Genomic DNA, 21,876 nt, shown 5'->3' on the forward strand with positions numbered 1-21,876 from the left:
AGTATTTCTAAAGTTTTTGTTGTTACTCTTTTGACCCATTGGCTAATTAGAAGTGTTTTTCAATTTTTGCACACTTGATGACTTTCCTTAATTTCTTTCTGTTATTGATTTCCAACTTCATTTTATTATAGTCAGAGAAAGCATAAACAAGAGAATGTTTATTCTGCTGTTAGCATATCTTACAGATGTCTTTTAAGTCTAATTGGGTTATAGTATTCCAAGTTCTTGATTTCCTCATTAATCTTCTGTCTACTTGTTTTATCAGTTATTGAAAGTGGGAACTGAAGTTTCTCCCTGTTATTATTAAATGGCTTATTTTTCTTTTTTTTTTGTACCAGGGATCGAACTTGGGACCTTGTGCTTGTGAGAAAGGCAGTGGATACACTGAGCTAAATACCTGGTCCTCTCCTTTCAATTTTGCCTTATATATTTTGGGCCTCTATTATCTGATCCATGTGTGTTTATAATTATGTTTTTCAAATCATTGATTATTTTATTATAAAATATATTTGTCTATTCACACTTTTTTTTCTCAAAGTCTATTTTGTCTCACATCAGAATAGCTACTCAGCTCTCTTCTGTGTGTGTGTGTGTGTGTGTGTGTGTGTGTGTGTGTGTGTGTGTGTTTTGAGATAGGGTCTTGCTATGTAGCCCAGGCTGGCCTCGAACTCACAGCTGTCCTCCTGCCTCAGCCTCCCAAGTGCTGGGATTACAGGCATGTGCCAGTACATCTGGTTCCAGCTCTCTTCTGCGCGCTATTTTTATGCTGTGTGTTTTTCTATACTTTTACTTTACCCTATCCATGTTTTTGAATCTATACTATCTTATCGACAGCATATAGTTGAATTAAGGTTTTTCAAAATCTACTTGGTAATTGTTGTTTTGGTTGGAGTTTAGTGTATTTACATTTAAGTAATTACTGGTATGTAGGTTTTCATTATCCATTTTGTTATTTTTACTGTGGGCCTTATGTATATTTCTTACATATTATTTGTTCTTTTCCTTCATTACTGCTTCCTTTGTGTGAAATAGATATTTTCTGGCATAAAATATTCCCTTGCTCTATGTGCAAGCATGCATGTGTGTATGTGTTATTTTCTTATTGGTTCATGTGGTGATAACAGGATTTTTTTTAACTTAAAATGATCTACATACAGGTGGTCCTAGACTTCTGATGGTTCAACTTACAAATTTTCACCTTTACGATGGTACGAAAGCAACACATATTCAATAGAAACAACAGTTCAAATTTTGATCTTTCTCTATCTAGTGATTTGCTGTAGAACACTGTCTTGTGATTCTGGGCAGCAGCCATGAACCACAACACCTAGTCAACACCTCAATTGGATTTATGTGAACCAATGATACTCACATGCAATGCAACTCTGAAGGCAAATGTAGCCATATTAAAGAGATCCCTTTCTGAGTCCCTTTCTGAGTACATATCTTCATATACTCTAGATGATCACGCTTTCTTTTCAGAACTAGGGATTGAAGCCAAGGAGATCTGAGCTATACTTCTGGCCTTGTTTATTTTGTTTGTTTATGTTTTCAGACAAGGTCTTGTTAAGTTACCCTGGCCGGCCTCAGACTTGCAATCCTCTTGCTTCGGCGTCCAGACTAGATGGGATTATAGTCATGCATTATCAAGACTGGCCACAGCACTTTTTAATAGACTTTTTAGCTGTTATGCAAGATGGGGTCTGGGCATCGCAGAGCATCCTTCAGATGCTTTCAGACATCTTTGTCTTAGTCCATTAGCTGTTACTACCACTGAGCACCACAAAGTGCATAATGTATGAAGAACAGAGGCTTATTTAGCTCACATTCTGGAGGCCAAGAGCATGGTGAGGCCACACACTTGGCATCTGATAAGGCCCTTCTTGCTGCATCACAATATGGCAGAGTGTACCACATGGCGAGGCAGAGAAAGCATGCTAGCTTGATCCCTTTTCCTCTTCCTAAGAAGCTGCTAATGCCATCACGAGGGTCCTGTGTTCATGACCTGATGTAACCCCAATCATCTCCCGAATATTCTATCTGCAAATAACATTAATAGTATCTGAATTTGGGGACTAAGTTAGGGGACCATATTAAAACCATAGCAGTCCTCAAGGACAAAACTATTTTTATAATAATATGAAAAAGTTATTTACCCCTGTAAACTCTCATTTTCTCACGAGAGTGCAGTAAAATTTTCTGAGGGTTTCATGATGTGTATGACATAACTGATTTGCATACATAGATGAGAGAATTTACCGTCTCTAGTAAGCCAGGCAGTCAAGAGATTTGCAAGTCTATAAAATTATTCTACTCTTTTCTCTAAGTTGTTTTTGAGAAAATAGTGTTGTTTGGTGAAATAAGTTGTTTATGTTAACATATAAGGGTTTATGTTTAATTTTAAGTGAGTTTTTTTTAATTTCTCAGTTTTGACTTAGGATGTGGTAAATGTTGACACACATATATAGATGTAAAACACATGCAAATAAAGGCTTTTTTTTTTTTAGTTCTTGAAAAATTCTAAGAGTACAAAAATGTCCTGAAGCCAAAAATTTTAAGAACCGTGGACATATATAATCTTATCCAATCCTTAGAACAGCATTATGTGGAGCGTAGGACAGGTTCAATCATACACAGGTACTACAGCTCCTTGGATCTGGGGCTGTTCCTACAGGAATAGGTTTGATAGGAAGGCAGTCTATGATTCTGAGGCCCGACTCAAGCCAGTGAGTCAGAGTGACACTACTTGGGAGCTTCAGACACTTGGTGGCCCTTTGACAAGTTAACCTCTCGTGTGTTCTGGATACTCTCTGTATCTTAGCTTCAAGGATATATTTTCAGTTTTGAAAATAGTTTCTTCTTTCCACCTGCCCTTTAAATAGCTGTTGCCTGAGGTCCTGTCCTCAGCTTTCCTCTGGTCTCAGTCCAACATATATTATTTCTAAATACTCCTCTCCTGCTCAGACCTCTCCCTTGAATTTCAGAGCTAACTACTGGCGTATGTCCAGTTATCTTTCACATGCCTTCAATTCGCATGGTCAAACTGTCAATTACCTGGACATTCAATCCTTTGCACTAGGCATGGATAAGTTACCAGGTAAATGAGACATAGTCCCTGTCCTCAAGGAAACAGCAGGCTGGTTGGTGGAAATCAGTTTTTTCTAAAACCAACTTAAGTATTATAACCATCTGTGCAATCATTCAGGACTCTTCTTTCTTCACCCTCCCACCATCCAGTGAGTCACCGAGCCCCATGGATCCCATTTCTGTAATGTCTCCCTAGCCTTCTCTCCTTCACTACTGCAACTTCCTCAGATCAACTAAGGCAAAAATCCACTAAGCAGTTTCTCCGCTTCTGTTTCACCCTCCTCTGATTCATTCGCCATACCGCTACCAGAGTGATCGTTTAATAACTGTAAATCTGTATGCCTCGCAGCCATGGTTGAAACCTTCAGAGTGTCCTTCTCTGGAGAAGAAGATTTCATCTCTTTGGTTTGTCTTGTATGGTTCTGCAGGATACAACCTCTGCTTCACTCTCTGCCACGCCTCTAAATACATACCCTATGTCTTTCCAAAAGTTTCTGAAAGCCAGAATGCCCCTCGCCAATCACCAGTTCATCTTTCATGATTCTCCTCCAGTGTCTTCTCCTCTGTTAAGTTTTCTGTGTTATTCCAAGGCATCTTGACTATTTTCGCATCTTCTGCCACCATATCCTGCATAGGTCCCTTTCCATTATAGTATTGTCACACTGCATCATATTTCTTTTCATCTCCCTGGCTACCTCTTCTCTGGAAAGAACACCTTGGTGGTAGGGACTGTGTCTATGTGTTTTGGTATCACCAGCCCTAGCACAGAGTGGGTACCAAGTAAATATTTATCGACTTAAAGTTAAATGGCTATCAAATATGAGTCACATCCTACCTTTGTCCAATTTTCTAGATGTAGAATTATTTCTCATTTTGACCCAGTTACCCAACATGAAAACATGGATGACTCTACTTAAATAGACTCCACTCTCTTCCACTTCTCTTATAGCAAATGACTCTCTAAGTTAGACTTACCATTTCTTCTTCTTTTTCCTATTTTGAGACAGGGTTTTGTTATGTGGTTTGGGCTGGACTTGAACTCACTATGTAGCCCAGGTTGGCCTTGAACTAGCTGCAATCCTCCTGCATTGACCTCCTGAGTGCTGGGATTATTGGCACGCACCATGATACCCAGCACCATTTCTTTAATCTCTCTCCAATAAGTCAACTGCCCTCCATCACTACCTTTCAAGAATCTGTCTATCTCTTATGAGTATTTCAGTCATATATATGTTTTTATTTTATTTTTATTTATTTATTTTTTTGATGCCGGGGATTGAACTTGGGACCTTGCACTTGTGAGCTAGGCGATGGCACCCTTGAGCTAAATCCCCGGTCCTTTCAGTCATATTTTTAACCTCAAAAATTAGGGCACGGAATTTTTGTCTCTTTGGAATATGAAATATTCTGAAAAGAAACACATTCTGAAAGATTAAAATTCTTGAAATATTTTAATGACTTCTCAAGATAATAGTAAAGAATATTTGATATCATAATGCCACCAAGAATTGAGGGTGAGCAATCATTTAACCTTGGTTTTGTGGTTCTTGGTCTCTGTTTCAGGAGTGCAGGTTCTGAAGTTATTCATCATCTAGTAATATGTTAGTTTTTTGTCACTGTGACAAAACTCCTGAGACAGTCAACCCAAAAAGACAAAGGGTTTATTTGGGCTCACCATTTCAGAAGTTTCAGTCCATGGTTGCATGTTTCCATTTGTTTTAGGCCTGTGATGAGACAAAGCATCATGATGGGTTAGGAAAAGCCACTCATCTCATAGCAGCCAAGAAGAAAAGAGAAGGAAAAAGGGGCTGGAGTCCCAATGTCCCCTTCAAAGGCATATCCCAAAGACCTTCTCCCAGAAGGCCCACTTCCTAAGAGTTCTACCTACCATTAGCACCACAGGCTGGGGACCCAGCCTTCAGAAATCCAAATCATAATACCTTGGTTACAAAGGACAAGTGCAACAGGAATAACTTAAAATATAGTGAATTACAAATAAATGATGAGTAATTGGGAAGAAAAATACAGAGAAATGACCTGATCCATGTTTAAAGGCCATCGTAATAAAGGTGTACCAGCTCACACCCAAAGCTGCCTTGTGGAATCACCCTGACTCTATTCCCACCGATAGACCTTGAGGCCTTTCTACCAGCCAAGGTTAAATGACCGGAGAAAGCATCTGACCCAGGGACACTGTTCATGCTTGGGCAACTTGCGATCTCTGACTTTGACCAACATAAAAAGATGGGCTGTGTCAATCAGACTGTCTTTTGGAATCTGAATTTGGGAAACTGAAAGGAGAGACCTAACAGGGCAAGCAGCTGCTGAAAGACTTGCTTCAGGAATTACCTTGGGGTAAAAGTGGGACCGGAAAGCCCAGCACAAGCCAAAGCCACGTGGAAGCCAAAGTCATGAAGAAATATGAACTGTGGGGCAGCTACAATAAGTTGGTCCACAGAGGAGTGAACACTTTCCAGCCATAACATAAAAAAAAAGTCTGTTCGACCAAAACAAGAGCAGTGGGGCTGGAGCAGCCAGGCCTGGGAGCTGCCCTGGAACTTGATGTCTTGCCAGCTCTGGGCTAAATCCATGTGTGGCCCTTATGACCACATCTTGCCCCAACCCCCCTGTGAGTGTTTGAACGCTATTCTTTGCAAGCTAACCACTAAACTGAAACAGATTCAGTCAGGCAGAGTATAGCGGAAGAGAACTCCAGGGGCCCAGATCATCCTGGGTGGCGAAGTAGAGAAGAGATTTCTCATGGACTTTTCAGGGACAGCGAGAAAGAGCACTTTCTAAAGTAGAAATAGAAATGATTAGCCCTTTTTTTTTTTTTTTTTTTTTTTTTTTTTTTTTTTTTTTTTTTTTTTTTTTTTTTTTTTTTTTTTTTTTTTTTTTGGTTTTCTTTTCTTTTGGTACCAGGAATGGAACTCCGGACCAGATTAGCACTTTCAAAATTTTTAAGTCTGCTAAAATGATATTTGATGAATGAATGAATGAATGAATAACATGAATAAGACTAGACTCAACACCATACACAACAGGAGACCTCAACAGTTTGAAACAGGAAGGAAACACCATAGTATCTGAAAAATCACTGAGCTTTTAGAAGACTTTCCATTTGCAACAGCGGAGCACCCTTGTCCTGGCCCCACAATAATGGGCTGAATATGGGCACTTACTGTGCGGCTACAGGGCTGAGAGAAGAGGGTGGGCAGCCTATGGGGAGAAGCCAAACTATGTGTTAGCACAGCTGAGGGAGATCTCCAGAGGTTTGGCTAATGTGGGCCACATTGATCGAAAAGAAACTGTCTTGGGCCATGTGGGAAATATCGCACTTTCGAAAGTAGAAATAGAAATGACTAGCACATTTTACATTTTAAAATATATGTCACACTGAGGATGTTCAGCCTGAGCGACTTCACTCTTTAGTTTTTAATTTTGAGGAAGGGTCTTCCTAAGTCGCCCAGGCTGCGTTTGAACTTAAGATCCTCCTGACTCAGCTTCCCACTATTCTAGGATTACCGTTGTGCACCAGCACGCCTGGCTCACCTTTTATATTTTTTATTATTTAAAAAAAATGTATTAATTTTTTATTGGTACAATTTAGATACACATAGTGATCACGTCCATCCTATGGAATTTGTACCTGTACGTGATATATCCTGATTCTTATTTTTGTCCCATTCCCTTCCCCTCCTTTCAAACTTTTGCCCCCTCCTTATTTAAACACTTTGTTCCCATCTTATCTTTTTCCCTTCTCCCTTCCTTCCTTTCCTCCTCCCCTGGTGCCCTTTCCCATTTTAACATGTTCTTCCTATTTCACATTATTGGTTACATGTTTTGGTCCTTCTGTACCCTTTCAGTTTCTTGTACCAGAGAAGCAATGCGATATTTAGATACGTGTGTGCAGGTTGTTTCACTTAAGAGTATGGCCTCAGGATACACGCGTTTACCTAGAAATATCTCCAGTTTATCCTTCTTTACGGAGGGCGAGCGGGCTGAGTGTGGGTCACACCTGGGGAGACGCCTGCGTCCCTAGCCATGGTGAATGCTGCGTCTCACGCCTTGAAAGCAGCTCTGCATTCCGGTGTAAAGGCACCAGCAGTTCTAAGTGGGCCTGATGGTGTGAGGGCTGTGGGCCTCCTGAGACTCTGACATGGCACCCAGCTATCAGATGCGGACGCCTGGCGGCTGCCTCCTCGCCCTCTCAGCAGGCATCTGCGGTCTCTGCCCTTCTTCATCGTGTCAGCATGAGCACAGATCGCAGGAACTCTTCGACTGGTCCCCAGAGCCGCTCACATATCCCTCATGAGAAGTGGAAAAATCTCCTGACAGTGGCACGGCAAGGTGGAAGAGAGGTTGGTATCGCCCACTCCGCAGCAAACAATTAAAGAGAAAAAAATACCCGGTGGAGAAGAGGGAGCCCTCCCACACTATTAGTGGGAACGTAAATTAGTGTCGCCGTTGTGCAAAACCATACGGAAGTCTCTCAAAATGTAAAAAAATAGGACTGCCATATGATGCAGCAACCCCACTGCTGAGTATATATCCGACAGAAACTAAATCAGCACTTCAAAGAGACATCTGCACTCCTACGCTATGAAAGCACTACTAAAAGCATGAGACTTGAAATCAATGAAGTGCATGATTTAGCCCGTGGGTGAATGGATAAAGAAAACGTGGTATATATACACATAATGAAATACTATTCAACCATCAAAAGGTCATAATCTTGTCATCTGTGGGAGCATGGATGACCTGTAGGATATTACGTTAAATGAAATCAGCCAGGCACAGACATAAGTGCCACATGACCTCACTCATACATGGAATCTAAAAAAGTTGATTTCACCAAAGTAGAGCGTGAAATAGTGGTTACCAGAGGGTAGAGTGGTGGGTGGGTGGTTGGAGAAGAAGGAGAGATGTTAACCACAGAATACACCTTACCATGAGATGGGAGGAGTAAGCTCTAGAGTCCTACACATGGCAGACCTTGGGCCAAGAGTAACCAGGAGGTAACTCATTTGTTAGCTAGATTTCATCATCCCACAATGTAGGGATACTTTTAAACATTATGTTGTACATGATAAATACATGTCCACCAACTAAAATAAACCCACCGGATCTGCATGCTCTGGAAAGCCCTCCTCTTTTGGGCAGCCACCAAGGTTTTCTTTTTCAGTTCCTAACAGTGTGGCTGCTCACTCCTCCCGCCACACCTCAGAAGACCCACCGGCTTCACGGTGCCAGTTGAGTTTACAGATACAGCGCTTTGTTGGTGCTGCACACAGAACAGTAAGCACACGGATCAGTACCTCCGCCTGTGGCGCCAGCTGTGTTTCCTTTGCTTTCTGGGCTTGTTGTCTTATTCAGCAGCACTGAGGCACGTGCTAGGGTCCATCTGGTTCACCCCATCTACCATCCAGCTCTCAGTTTGGACCCTGCAGAGGGTTAAGTGAGAGAATGGCAGGGAGGACCCCCATCTGGGGAGCAGGAAGAGAGATGAGGGCAGGGTAAGGGGGGACCGGTGGGCAGGGTGCCCCTGGTGCGGGAGGGGAGGCACGTCCTACGGCTCTGTCTGCCCCTCTAGCAGGTTTGCCACAGCCTGCCCAGCGCAGAGCAGGGAGAAGGGATGGCTTCACCTCCCCAGCCACCCACGCGTCCCTGCGTTCAGGGTCACACATTCAGGGCCCGCAGTGACTCTCTGATGAAGTGGGTGCAGCATCCTGCAGGGCCCAGCGGGCTTTGAGAAGACAGGTGAGCAGGAAGCGCACCCAGCTTTCCAGTCTGCTGCTCTCTGGCTGGCTTGCTCTTTGAAGCGAGCCTTTTTGGTGCGGTTTCCACTCTACGCCGTCTACAGTTTCTCCCTCAGTAAGTCAGTAAGGTGGGGAGGGGCAGCCGCAGACCAGGGGCCAGCAACTGTGGAGACACCTATGGATGTACGCTGTTCTGGGCAAGAGCGGAATAAAGTGGCTTTTATCCGACTTTTTTCCAAAAGCCTTTGTGTGCTCCAGAAGCTGTGTGTTATTGCATTATTAACGCTCTAGTGAGCCAGGCCAAGACAAGGATCCACTAGAGCTGTCCGGGGCAGCTTCAGCTGGTTCTAACCTCTCGTCCTGTGACCCAGCCTGACTCCTGGTCTTCGCATTGCAGCCCGGGAAAGGAGGGTTGGTGGGGAGGCAGAGGCCAGCCATTACCGAAGGTGCCCCAGCTTCTCACCAGACTGGTCCACCCAGTTCCCAGGAATTATTCTAAGCGTAATCCATTTTGCCAATATTGTATTTCTTAAAGTACCAGCAGCACAAAGCCGGGAAGAGGGGGGCTGCGTAAAGTTGCATGAAACCAGGTTTCTCCAGGCTTCTGCAAGCAGGGTGCTCTCAGGTTAGATGGACCAAGCATCGGATGTGTGGCTGTCATCCTTAGGGCCCAAGGCAGAGACAACCTGGAACAACAGAATTTTCTGATGGCCAGTGTGAACCCTTACTCTCACAGGGGAGCAGAGGAAACCCAAAGAGGTAAGTGACCTGTCCAGGGTCGCCCTGTGCCTTGGTGTCCTGCTTGGATAACACCTACGGGACAGGTGCCGAGCACGTGTGGTGTGCATTCTCAGGACTGTGGGCAGAGGTGCCCTTTCCATAGTGTGGCCAGCTTAGCATTAGGGTTCCCCAGAAGGCATGGACCGCATTTTTCACGGGGCTTATTGTGGCACCCAGCAAGGCTCAGGCACGTTAGGGACATAATTCTGGGTACATCCCGGGAAATCTTTTTCAGTGTCACATTCTCACCAAGCTCTGGTGCATGTTCACGTAACTATTGAACAACAGCCCAGCTGGAAAAGGCACAGCACTGCTGAGCCACAGAGGGCCACCAGGGACACTTCTACAGCCGGTGCACTGCACAGAAGGCCTGGCTGTGGGGCCCAGCAGTGGCCAAACCCACCCTGCCACTGCCACCTGGGAAAATGTTCCTCATTTTTCTGGTCTCGTGTTGTTTACCTTTGTGTAGAAAAGCGTCCCTCTCAGGGAAACAAGAATGAGAATAGTCAAAATGGTATGAGCACATCCCAATATACCAAAATCAACCACACTGTTCTGTATTGCTAATATACAAGCATTTAAAAAAAGAAAGAAAAGAAAAAAATGTGAGATAATGAAAAGATAAAATAAAGTGTTTGTAGATGGGGAGGGGAGGAGGGGGTGAAGGGAGGGCAGGGGTAAGGGGAAAAAATGAGAACCAAGACCTGTCATGTAGAGGTACAAGATCCCAACAATGAATGTAACTGTACTGTATCCCTAAAATGTACCAATAAATTCAATTAAAGCTGAAAAAAAAAGAAAAGAAAGAAAAAGCGGTCTTTCTTCTTTACCAGCTCTTCTTCTAAACTTCCTCTTCTATCTCAGTCTTGTTCTATTAAAAGATTTTCTTTTTTTAAAAAAAAATGTTTTCTGAGTTTATTTTTACGTTCTAACGACATGGTGTCAAGTCACTGGACTGTCAGAAGCCCCTGAGCTCATCTGCCAGCCGCTGGTCCCACCTCCGGATTCCCACAATGCCTCCAGCTACTTCCGTTCACGTGCCTCTTCCTCTAGGAAGACTTCCTGTCTTTCTTCATCACGTATCCGACCCCAAACGTGAGTCTGTTCCCCCACAGCATCCTAGATGTGCCCCTAGTGTGGTGCTGCTGAGCCCAACTTCCTCTCGGATCCACCCAGTCTGACACAGCAGCCACCAGCCACATGTGGCATTGAGCACTTGAACTGGATCTAATCTGAATATAGATGCTTTATACAGGCAAGATACATACTAAATGTGAAATACATAGTATGAAAAATTGTAAAATGTCTCAATGATAATTTTATCTTGATTACATGTTGAAATAATAATATTACAGAGATGTTAGGTATGTTTTTGTCTTTTTTATAAGTACATGCTTGCAGTTCATAATGATTACATTTATCATGGGGAGTTGGTACCTTTACATAATACATCTTAATTCTTGTTTTTTTTTTTTGGTCCTCTGCCCCTTCCCTTTCATCCCTCCCTGCTCCTTCCAACTCTTGGTCCCTTTCCCATTTATAAAAGCTCTGTTTCCAATTTTTCTTCCATTCTCTCTCTCTCTTTACATCCCCTTTCCTTGCCCTCCCTTTTCCCTCCTTCCGTTTCTTATTCTCCTTTGCATTTGAAAAGGAAGCTCCTCCTGTTCCTCTTTTATGTGACTTCTAGGAAAAAATTAAATTATATCTATATCTATATATCTATATCTATGGTTGCATTATATATCTGTCACTCTATGCTGCTCAGACTGTAAGCCTCTAGGGGTTGGGTAGCCAGCTCTGTCCTCCACTTTGAAGGCCCAGTGTATGAGGCAGACACGCACAGGATGCTGAGAACACATCTGCAGCACTAGAAGTGTGGCCATGTGACATCCGTCACTCTTGCTGCCCTGAGCACAAAGGCCTGGACTCACCTACAAAGCACTTGGCAAGAGACAGCTTCAGAATAAATGTTAAAGAATGGAGGTAACGTAAATACTTTATCTAAATATGTAGGAGGAATTTTTTTTTTATTTAGTTTTGCTTCAATTCCATTTGGTGACCACAGGCATGGTACTGACACCATAAATGAGAGAGAGAGTTGGTTTTAACTGCAATATCCTGGAGAGATTTTTTCAGGTTTAGATAAGAGGCCATCAGGCTGTCAGATGAAGGGTCAAACTTCTTAAAAATCTGATCATTTTGGGCCAGGGATTTAGCTCAGTGGTGCTGCCAAGAGAAAGGCCCTGACTTCGATCACCATTACTGAAAAAAAAAAAAAAAAGATCATTCGAAAAACAGTCTTGAGCTCTACAAACAATCACATAACAAAGTGCATAGAACGCAGAAAGTGATATTCACAATGGTAGTAGTTTAGCATGTCCTCTTGAGATTTCATCAGGTCAACATTAATTTCAACTTAAAAATTTTTATGAGTACAGAAATAAAACTGGCTCACTGTAAAAGAACTTTTAAAAGGCCCCAAACCATACAATTTGTCGAAATGTATAAAGCTAGAAGTCAGAGTCCTCTGTTGCTCTACTCCAAATAAACCTAATTTACAACGAATGAAGAGTTAGTCTTTCTTCCTTCAAGCTCTTTTCCTTTTTAAAAAACTGCATTCTATTGTTATTCTGCAAGTTAACATTTTAATGTATGAATATCCCATCAACGCCTTCCCGTGCTAATACACATAGACCTGTCACATTCTTTTTAGCTATTGCCTCCCATTTCACTTACTGAAATCACCCCCTGTTGTTGCTATCAGCAGTGATGGCAAATACTTTCTCACTGCTATAGAGAGACTGCCAAATGCCTTTGCAGTTTTTCTATTTCCACAGGACCAAAGAGTTTCATTTATGCCCCAGTGAAGATGGTGCAGCTAAACAGCTTAGGATCATCTAAATTATAAAAGAAATAAAGAAGGCGTTAGAGGGGAATGGAAATGACAATCATGAGCGTCTGGGCTTGGACTGAGGATTTTTCTAATGATAAAAGAAAAGTGGCACAAATTTCCTTTCTAGCTCTGCAATTCTGAAAGAGTTCCTTTTCAATATAATCTAAATTAATTTCATCGAAGATCTCCATTTTGGATCAGCCTGTGTGAAGTTCAAGAACATCACCTTACCTGTATCCCAGGAAGGACTGTAAGCGGATCCACTCTCCATTCTGGCATTCACTGGGTTGGTGTCCTTTTTCCTATGGAGCATCTTATGGTTTCTCCAGTTACACAGGTAACTGGTTTGAAATTCAAAACAACAGTATGACTTTCATAATTCTCCCAAGAAAGAAAATTCTAAGAATAAACAATGACACTAGGCATTCTTCTCCCCCAAGAGTTACAGCTAAAAGCCAGTCCGGCTTGGCCTTATCCTAATGGTGTACACGGGTCACTAATCTCTCTAAATGAGTGTCTGCTAACCTGCAAACTGGTGGAGCATCTCAATGTTTCTGTTGCTATAACAAAATACATGAGGTTGGGTAATAGATAAAGAATAGAAGTCTAATTAGCTCACATTCTGGAGGCTGAGGAGAACAGAGCTCAGCACTGGGATAGTTTTGTTGCAGCAACTTTGATACTTGTTGTCCATGGTAGCAGAAACCAGCAGCTACTAAGGGAGCGCAGTGTGCCAAGTCCTGCGCAGGAATTCGCATACAACCTCTTACATCTCAGAACTAACTTGCTAGTAAGTAGCTCTTCCCCTATTTCATAGAGGGCCAAACTAAGACCCAGAATTTTGCCTTTCTCAGATATGGCAAGCTAGTCAGTAGATAAGCTGGCATGGAAAGCAGATTAGTTTGTCCCAAACTCGTATTTGTCTATTTGTCAGGCAACAGCCTGCTGTCTCAGGCCTCCTAGTGATGCCTTAACAGTTCTTACCTCACACATTTCTCTTCACTTGGTCCTACTCTGATAATAGACCCAGGGGCTGCCTCTTGCCTTGATTCCCTGCTGCATCTGTTAGCACTCTTTCCATAGAAGGAAAGTCCATGAAGCCGGCTGTAGCATGTCTGGGAACAATGTGCTTATGTGCATCAGAAGTCTAAAAGTAGGCTTTGGCTTTGGGCGCGGCTGCAGCCAGGGGCTCGGATGGGGTAACCAGGGCTGTGTCTCTCAGCCCAATTTCCAAGCAGAGTCTGAGATTGGCTTTCTTTTTCAAACGACTCTGTAAATCTTACGCCCCATATCCACAGGGCCTCACAAAGAAGGATGCCCCTTTCCTATTTTCCAGTGTCTATACTGTTCATGTACCAATTTGTTTTTAGTTTATTAGTACCTCTGTGTAGTCCTAATGTGTACCTTCATGTACCAAATAATGAATGAAAATTCCCATACCTGTTCCTCAGCCACTCACTGTCATATCCCTGTTTCAGCTCATCCCTGTAACCAGGGATGTAAGGTCAGCCTTACCTGAAATGCAAGGAATGGCTCCCCACAGAACAGAGTTCTGTAATGAAGGAGCACAAGAAGTCCCTGTTAAGCCAAAGCCACAGATACCCTCTGCAGAATTCTGCATTGTTCCTGTCAGCGGTAACTCTCACACCCAACTTGTTGACTTAGACAAGCTCAGACTTAAGACGCGTAATGTTTCCATAACCGTTTCCTTTTGCATATTTCTCTTACATTCCTTTCTCTAGTCTTTATGAGATTTCAAAATATCATATATACACAGTATATCCCACCCCTCCTTCTACTCGATCTAGCCTGATGGCACTACACAGTTTGATGCTTTTGGCTGCAATATGCAAACATTGCCAATCCAAATGGTTCACACAATGGGGAAAATGTCTTTTTTCACATACTGAATAGTCCCAGGGTAGGCAGCTCCAGGGTTTACTGAGCCAGCAGCCTGGGATCTTCCCATCCTCCCTCTGCTGCCCTCCCTCCGTGTGTTGGCTTGGTCCCCACTGCACCGTCGAGGTGGCAGGAAAGCCCACAGTCCTGGGCACCATACCCAAGTGTGACACCACCCTGTGGGAGGAAGGACTGACTGGATTTTTTTAAACTGCAAGAGTAAGTCACCTACTGTCACCTGACCTACACTATCTAATACATGAGGCTATTTAAGTTAAACTAATCCAAATTCCATACAAGTGAAAGCAGCTAAGTCACAGTGGTCACATTTCCATCATCACAGAAAGTTCTACCGGGTACCTGCTGAAACCAGTCACTGGCAAGAATGCAATTACTGTGATTGTTAAGTAAAATATCAGTGGTGAAGTTTGTCACTGATACTAAGCACCAGTTATGTGCCTTGACTTTGCAGGAGGCCAGGAATGCAAACCCTCAAGAAATATGATCCCACAGGGGGGAGAGACAAATGCACAACCACAATCAAGGGTGACCCTCATAAACGCTGGAGAATAAGAACTAGCCAAAGGGCTCTGGCTGTAAAATGTAAGGACACAGTCCTGTGGCTGAGGACAACAGGACAGACTGCATGCAGGGGTGTGGGCTGAGCTGGGTTTGAAGGAAAAAGGGAAGATTTCTGTTGGTGGAGTTTTGGGGAAGGGTCTCAGCTCAAGGGCGAAGAGCTCCTTGTTAGGAAAGAATCAGTAAAGCTCTTGAGAACAGGTAGAGCCTTCTCAAGGGCAGCTACGGGGCACTGACATGATTATGAAGTATAGGATGGAATGAGGCAGGAAGCCTGGATTCCCACAGTTCTATTAAGAGGCTGTAACAAGCAGGGCACAGGGGTCCACACCTATAGTCTGACTATACCGGGGAACTGAGGCAGGAGGATCAAAATTTTGAGCTCAACCTGAGTAATTTAGTGACTTAGCAAGATCCCGTTTCAAAATATGTATGAATAAGTCAACGAATCAATCAGTCAATCAATCAATCTATGCGTGCATGCATAGATTCGTGACTGAATGAGTGAGCTGGGGACATAGTTCAGTGCAAAGGTTCTGGGTTCAATTGCAAGTACTACAAAAAACAGCAATAAAACTATTGCAAGAGTCCAAACAAGCAAAACCAAAGTCTTCAGAAGGAGGAGAAAGTGAGTGATAAGCTAGGAATGGTGGGGTGGATTCATTAGCTTGAGTTCTATTGAGAGTTAAAGACCAAAATGACATTGGCTTTTTAAAAATGCATTGGAAATGTAACAAGTTTGAAAATCCTTTCAAACAGCAGAAGAAATGACAGCTATAGAAACTTACAGGAGAATAATTTGGCTTTCACAGCACCTTGTCAAAATGGGAGCCTCCTCTTATCAGGAAGATACTTCATAATGTAGTGTATGCAATAACAAAATGAGTCTCCTTTGTTGTCATTTTAATGGCAGTGGTTAGCAGCAGAGCTTGCGAGACATCCTCTTTATAGGAAGGTGCTCTAAGCAGAATGCCAAAGGTAGTTCATTCATATGCAACGTGCCTATCTATGATAGAAATGGTAAATGTTTTTTTCAAATGTGAATACAAGTATAAAAATGTACATGACTTTGCTATAACGAGTTGGGAAGCTAAAAGAAATTCTTTTAAAATTAATAATAATGATAATGAATTTTTCTCAACCATTTCAAGGGAAATGTTAAATTGTTTTTCCTCTTTTTAGGTAATAATATCACAAAGCTATAATCAAGTGAAGACAATGATCAGAGAGCTTGTGACCAAAAAAAATTTTTTTGTGTTTAAGAAAAAGATTTTGGAGTTGTGCTGGGTAGTAAATGAAAATATCTTGTTATTTTTCTGGATCTGCAATATTTGTAAACTTTAAATTTCTCATGATCCTTCTCTTCATTGAAATAAATACCCATATATGTACCTAAGTTTTTAGTCATAATTTTGATTATTTTTATGACAGTCTCCCCACAAATTTAAAAAGCTTCAGGAACCCCCAAAGCCTGGGTCCGGTGCTGGTCAGGGAAAATAGGGAAGTCATGTTAAAGCTCACACCTGTTTTGCTCACTGTTGGTGGGTAAGCATTTCAGGAAGACCCCACTTGAAGGAAACGAATTAATTTGGGGACCTGGGAAATCAGTCTTTAACCAGGACGACACACAATCCGCTGGCACAGTGGCAGGTATTGCATTTTGGTGAAGGTTTTGGTTGTTCAGCCAGCAGAGCTCGGACATGTTTCGGATTCCCGAGAGTCAGACTCATTCTCTCTAAATGAGAATTAGGGGTTAGAAGCATGGAAATGTCCCTTTCAGCACCATTTTTTTTGTTTTCACATCTGAGTGTAGCCACACTGAGATCTTCCCTGATACACTGTGGACAACACAGAGGTATAACTCATGGATTTTTACTCTTTAAAAGACCGCCATTAAGTTTGTGAAGCCTGATCATTCCCATAAGAAGGTTAAACATGTCCCTCACCTATTGTTTCACATTGTTCAAGCATTTAGTAAACCTTTTTCTATCATAGGACCAAGGTAATCTTTTGCACTGACCCTTCTAAGTATCATGAATTTTGCCTAAGTGGCATCTGAAGCCAAAAGGCTTTTCTGTTAAAACTCTTCCCCAACCTACGTTTCTGGGTCTCACCTATTTTTTTAAACTACCTTGCCTATGCGATCTATTTTTATCTCCACCAAATTCTTAGGGAGTAAATGGAACAGGAATAATAATTTCCACTTAATGGATTTGTGCACATTTGGGGAAAGGCTCAATCAGTGTTCTATTCCTTTTTGTGAACTAGGGGCAAAAATGATTCAAATACAAGTCTTTGGATGCCCACTTCCACTCTTAAAGTCAGTAAATATCAGAAATAAATGTCCGGAATAGAGAGGCTGTCACCAGTTACTAGCATGCGTTAGCCAAAAGCCTAGGGCTTCATGACAGTGGGAACCCGCGTGGCAACCAAACATCTACACTCAGTGAGAACCATGTTCGTCCACTGTTGGAGGCAAACCTAGAATTCATTTTGAACACTAAAGGAAAGTCAAATAAGGGTAGCCAGTCCCCGAAAGTAAATACAGCATTGTCCGAATAGCTCCTGCCAGTTCAAGTACACAGCTAAACGAGCTGCCTGAACAACGTGCAGCTCTGAGTCTGTGCAGCATCCGCGACACACCTGGACGTGGGGTCGCTTATGGACCCTGACCTGTCCGCCAACAGAAACCCGGAAGTAGGCAGTTTCTTCTGGGTAGCATCAAAGGGCCACGCGAGGAGAACAGAGCCCCTCCTGCACCTGTGCACCTCACCGGGCACACCTGCTCAGGGGCCTCTGCTTAAATAGTGATTGGCAGCAGATCTGTCACCATAGCCGCCCTGCCAGCTCCACCCTTCTAGTAACGCGGTAACTTCTAGTAACTTCCACGTTAAGTGCATACGCTAATGGCTGAAAACAAGCCGTGCTTCCAAGGGACGTCTTGGCGATTCAGCTCAGAAGGCCAGCCAGCTCATGAGTGTGTGTACAAAGCACTCGCTTTTTAACATAAGTTTGGTTGTTGCTTATTTTACAGTACTTTCCAGCTATTCCTTTAACACCCCCCGACACACACAAATTTGAAATTTCACTGAGACAAACATCCTGAACCCATGTTAGACATGTAAGTGTTATAGGATACTCTGGGGTCCAAGCATAGATAAGTCAGCTGATGTCAGAACTCACTTTTCGATGGTGTCTGTCCAGCCTACTTGTCCAACACTGCCCTTTGTGACTACATCAGGCCACCTACAGCATTGGAAATCTTCAGTGCAATGAAAATTTCAACCCTCACTGAGAGTGGGAAAAGAGAACTCATGTTTAATGAACCCTGTTTGGAAGTTAAGATCTATGCAAGGTGTAGGTCTTTCATCTCTCTCTCTCTCTGCAACTCAACTCTGAGATCAGTACAAACTGAGGCCCTAAATGGCGAGTAACTCCCTTAAAGTCGCATAAGGAGTTGATTCTGGTCTGCTTAACAACTAAGGCCCATCTCCAATGTCCAAATCTGTGAAATGTTTATGAAAGATGACAAATTTTCAAATTCCAGGGGCTTCTTGGAACTCAGTAAAGAAAGTTGTCCTACATTTGTGAGTTGCCTAATAGTCCCGAGTCTGACATTCCACCACAGAAAGGCAAACTCATAAAATATTTATGGGGTAGAACTGATGATAAAGGCTAATCTAAAAGCCTCTAAAAGCCTAAAGTTCTAAAGATAGGACCCAAGAACATATTGTTCATTATTTTTATAACTGTTCCTTAACATTAATTGACCTTGGTCAGTGTTCCAGTAGTGGCATAAAGTATTTGGGAATTTAAACCAAAATCTTGGCCTCTCTCCTTGATTACAAAGAGATCGTAGTTTTGTTATTTACCTTTGCTGTGTTCTGTTCTCCTTATCTATAAAATGAGTATGATAATATACCGAAGGTATAATGAGGCCACACACATGAAAAGTCTTGAAAGTATGATTCAGGCATCTTGACTCTCTTCTCAGAAATACAGGCATGGTGTGAGGTGGACAAACACATGTACTATAGTGGCTGATGGTCACTGACTGTCACGTGCTGAGGGACTGCGGTCATTTCACTTAATTCTTACGGCCCTGTGCATGACAGTTAGTCTTGGTTGTCAACTTGAGAGGTTTAAGAGGTACTAGGAGATTAGGAAAGCACACTCTGGGTGTGCTTGGGTAGGTAACTGGAGATGTGATCTTGGGGACTCTGTCTGGTCTCTGGCCCCTTCTGCTCTGGCTCTCTTTCCTCCTCTCTCTGCTTCCCAAATGCCGTGAGCTGAGCACCTTTCTTCCATCGTGCCCTTTGGCCATCCTGTTTATGTCTTGGAACCAGCTGACCATGGACTGAGTCCTCTGAAATCCTGAATCAAATTAAACTTCCTCTCCTTTAAGGTGTGGCTGTCAGCTATTTTATTCCACCAGTGGAAAAGCTGACTGATATTTTATGTGATAGGATTTGTATTCCCATTTGACAGATGGGAGAAACAAGGCGTAAAGATCTAAGAAAAGTTCCAAATCACTAGCTGAGAAAAGACAGAGTTGAGTGGGATTCCAGCCCAGATGGTTTTCATCCAGATGCCATCCTACTAATTACTATCCTTTACTGCTTCCCATTTGTAAATATGACAAAATAGCATCATATAACAATTAGGATAATTAACAAAGGATAAGCATCTGATCGATAAACTCCTGCCAGAAGATTCCAGTTTGAACATTTGCCTCCCAGCATCAGCAGCCTGGAAGATAGTCTCATCAGTACCCAGCACTTATGGGTCCTGCCTCAGGTTTGGGCACTGCCTGACCAGTCTCTTTCTATCTCTTCCCCCAGTTGCCATCACCTCTCCTGATAATCAGAGGTTTTTCAGTCTCTCTTCACTCTGAGCTCCCGCCTGATGCCCCAAGCTTGGGCTGCCAGGCTGCCTTCCTCTGGTTCTCAGAATGCCAGGAGCCTCCCTGCACCCCAGCAGGCCCCCCTCTGGGGGAATCCTGTAGCTCTGGGCCTGTTCCTTCTTGTGGGCACCTCAAGAGCAGCACTGCACTGGGGCTTTCCAGTAGCTCAGCACCTCATTCTGCCCCACACTGAGAGCAGCCCAAAGGGAGTCTCCAGAACACAGTGTACAGTGGTGCTTTGGAGTGGATCCCAGAAACAGGCAGAACATATTATAATGGAAAACCAGATGAAATCTGGATAAAGTCCGTAGTTTAATTACTAGTCCTATACCGACTTTAACTGCTGACTTTTGATAAATGTCCCATGATTGGGTAAGATGCTAATATCAGAAGAACCTGGGTGAATGGCATATGGGAACCCTGAAATGTTTGCAATTCCTTTGCCATACTCTACAATTATTTTGAAATAAGACGTTTAGAAGTCAGCATTTAAATGGCTTTGCAGCATAACGTAGCCACCTCTTCGGAATCAGGCAGACCTAAGCCACCTACTACATATACTTGTGATCTTAGGCAAAGCCATAAAGCCTCTCCCTGCCTTGTTGTCAAATGGCCAGGCACAGTGGGAGCCTTCACTACATAGTAGGTAGCTTTGATTCTCTGTGTTATATTCCTACTAATAGCACTGCTACTGTACCAGTTTATTGAGAGTATGGCCGCAGCCGGGTGTGATGGCATAGTCCTGTAACCTCAGCTACTTTGGAGGCTGAAGCAAGAGGCTCACTGGAGCTCACAGGTTTGAGGATACCCTGGGTAACATCCCGAGGCCCCAGAACAATGGCCGACACTTTCCTCTTCAAACTTCTCTCCCACGGCTCACCTTCCAGCGTCCCACGTCTGCTTGTCTCCTCAACTGCAGCTGAGTGCACTCTCTGCACCATTCCAGGCACCAGAAGGCCAGCAATGAACCAACAGAAACACCCCAATCCCTATCATAGACAGCTTACCTTCTAGTGGGGACAGACAGGCGACAGAAACAACCTTTGTAATATACTGGTTCTCAGGGCTTCCTTGCCCCAACTGGTAGCATCGGCAGCACCCTTCAGGAACTTGTTAGGAACGCACATTCTTCCTGCGCCCTGCCCAGGCCTACTGCATTAGGGTTTTGGACTCTGGCCCAGCAGATGGAACAAGCAGACTGACCAGAATTCCACTCAGTTCTCAAGTTTAAGAACCGCTGAGATAGTATGTCGGTGATGATCAGTATTTTAGAGAGGACTAAAGCAAGAAATGAGGATGGAATGCTCGGGTGAGGAGGCAGATAGTGATTTTATTATTTATTTATTATTTGTTTGTTTGTTTTATTTATTTATTTATTTTCGTTTTTTGAGACAGGGTCTCACTATGTAGTTGAGACTGACCTGGAACTCACTGTGTACCCCAGGCTGGTCTCCAACTCACAGCGATCCTCCTGCCTCAGCTTCCCAAGTGCTGGGATGACAGGCATAAGCCATCATGCCCGGCCCCCAGATTGTGATTTTAAACAGGGTCTATAAAAATGCCTACTCTAAAGTTGGCATCTACTTAAAGACAAAAAGATGAGGAAGTAGGCTTCCAGGGTATTTGAGGGAAGAGTGTTTTAGGCAGAAGAAAGGGCAGGTGCAAAGGCCCGGAGGCAGAAGTGGACCTAGGGTGTTGAAAGAATAGCAACTGGACTGGGGCTCCCAAGGGAGAGAAAGCAGGAGAGGCCGTGGGCTCCAAACTCTGGGAGGAGTTGGAAGCCACTGTGAGGGGTATGACATTTACATATGCTATTTACATAGTTCTCCCAAAACCACTCGGCCTCTTCCTGAATGGCTAGAGCCCTTCCCCCATGTCACAAATCCACCTCCCTGCCTAGTCCTCATGGTCCTGGCCAATTCCCTCTCTCCTAGGCTTTGCCATCCCATGCTGTCAGAGGAGTCCATGCCACCCAG

The 21,876-nt window shown here is 43.3% G+C and overlaps 2 long non-coding RNA genes across 3 annotated transcripts in view; both read right to left on the bottom strand.

Moving 5' to 3' along the window:
• LOC117284030 overlaps positions 1–21,876 on the bottom strand; it is a 106,605-nt gene that overhangs the window by 34,755 nt on the left and 49,974 nt on the right. The window lies entirely within an intron of this gene.
• On the bottom strand, positions 11,744–20,993 carry LOC117284031. The gene is made up of 3 exons (XR_004515104.1): positions 20,908–20,993; positions 12,751–12,860; positions 11,744–11,888 (listed from the first exon to the last, which is right to left on the bottom strand). It is a non-coding gene; the product is annotated as an uncharacterized LOC117284031 (long non-coding RNA).

Source organism: Fukomys damarensis, unplaced genomic scaffold (genome assembly GCF_012274545.1).
Source record: "Fukomys damarensis isolate Sample0158 unplaced genomic scaffold, DMR_v1.0_HiC HiC_scaffold_33, whole genome shotgun sequence".
In the NCBI taxonomy this organism is placed as follows: domain Eukaryota; kingdom Metazoa; phylum Chordata; class Mammalia; order Rodentia; family Bathyergidae; genus Fukomys; species Fukomys damarensis.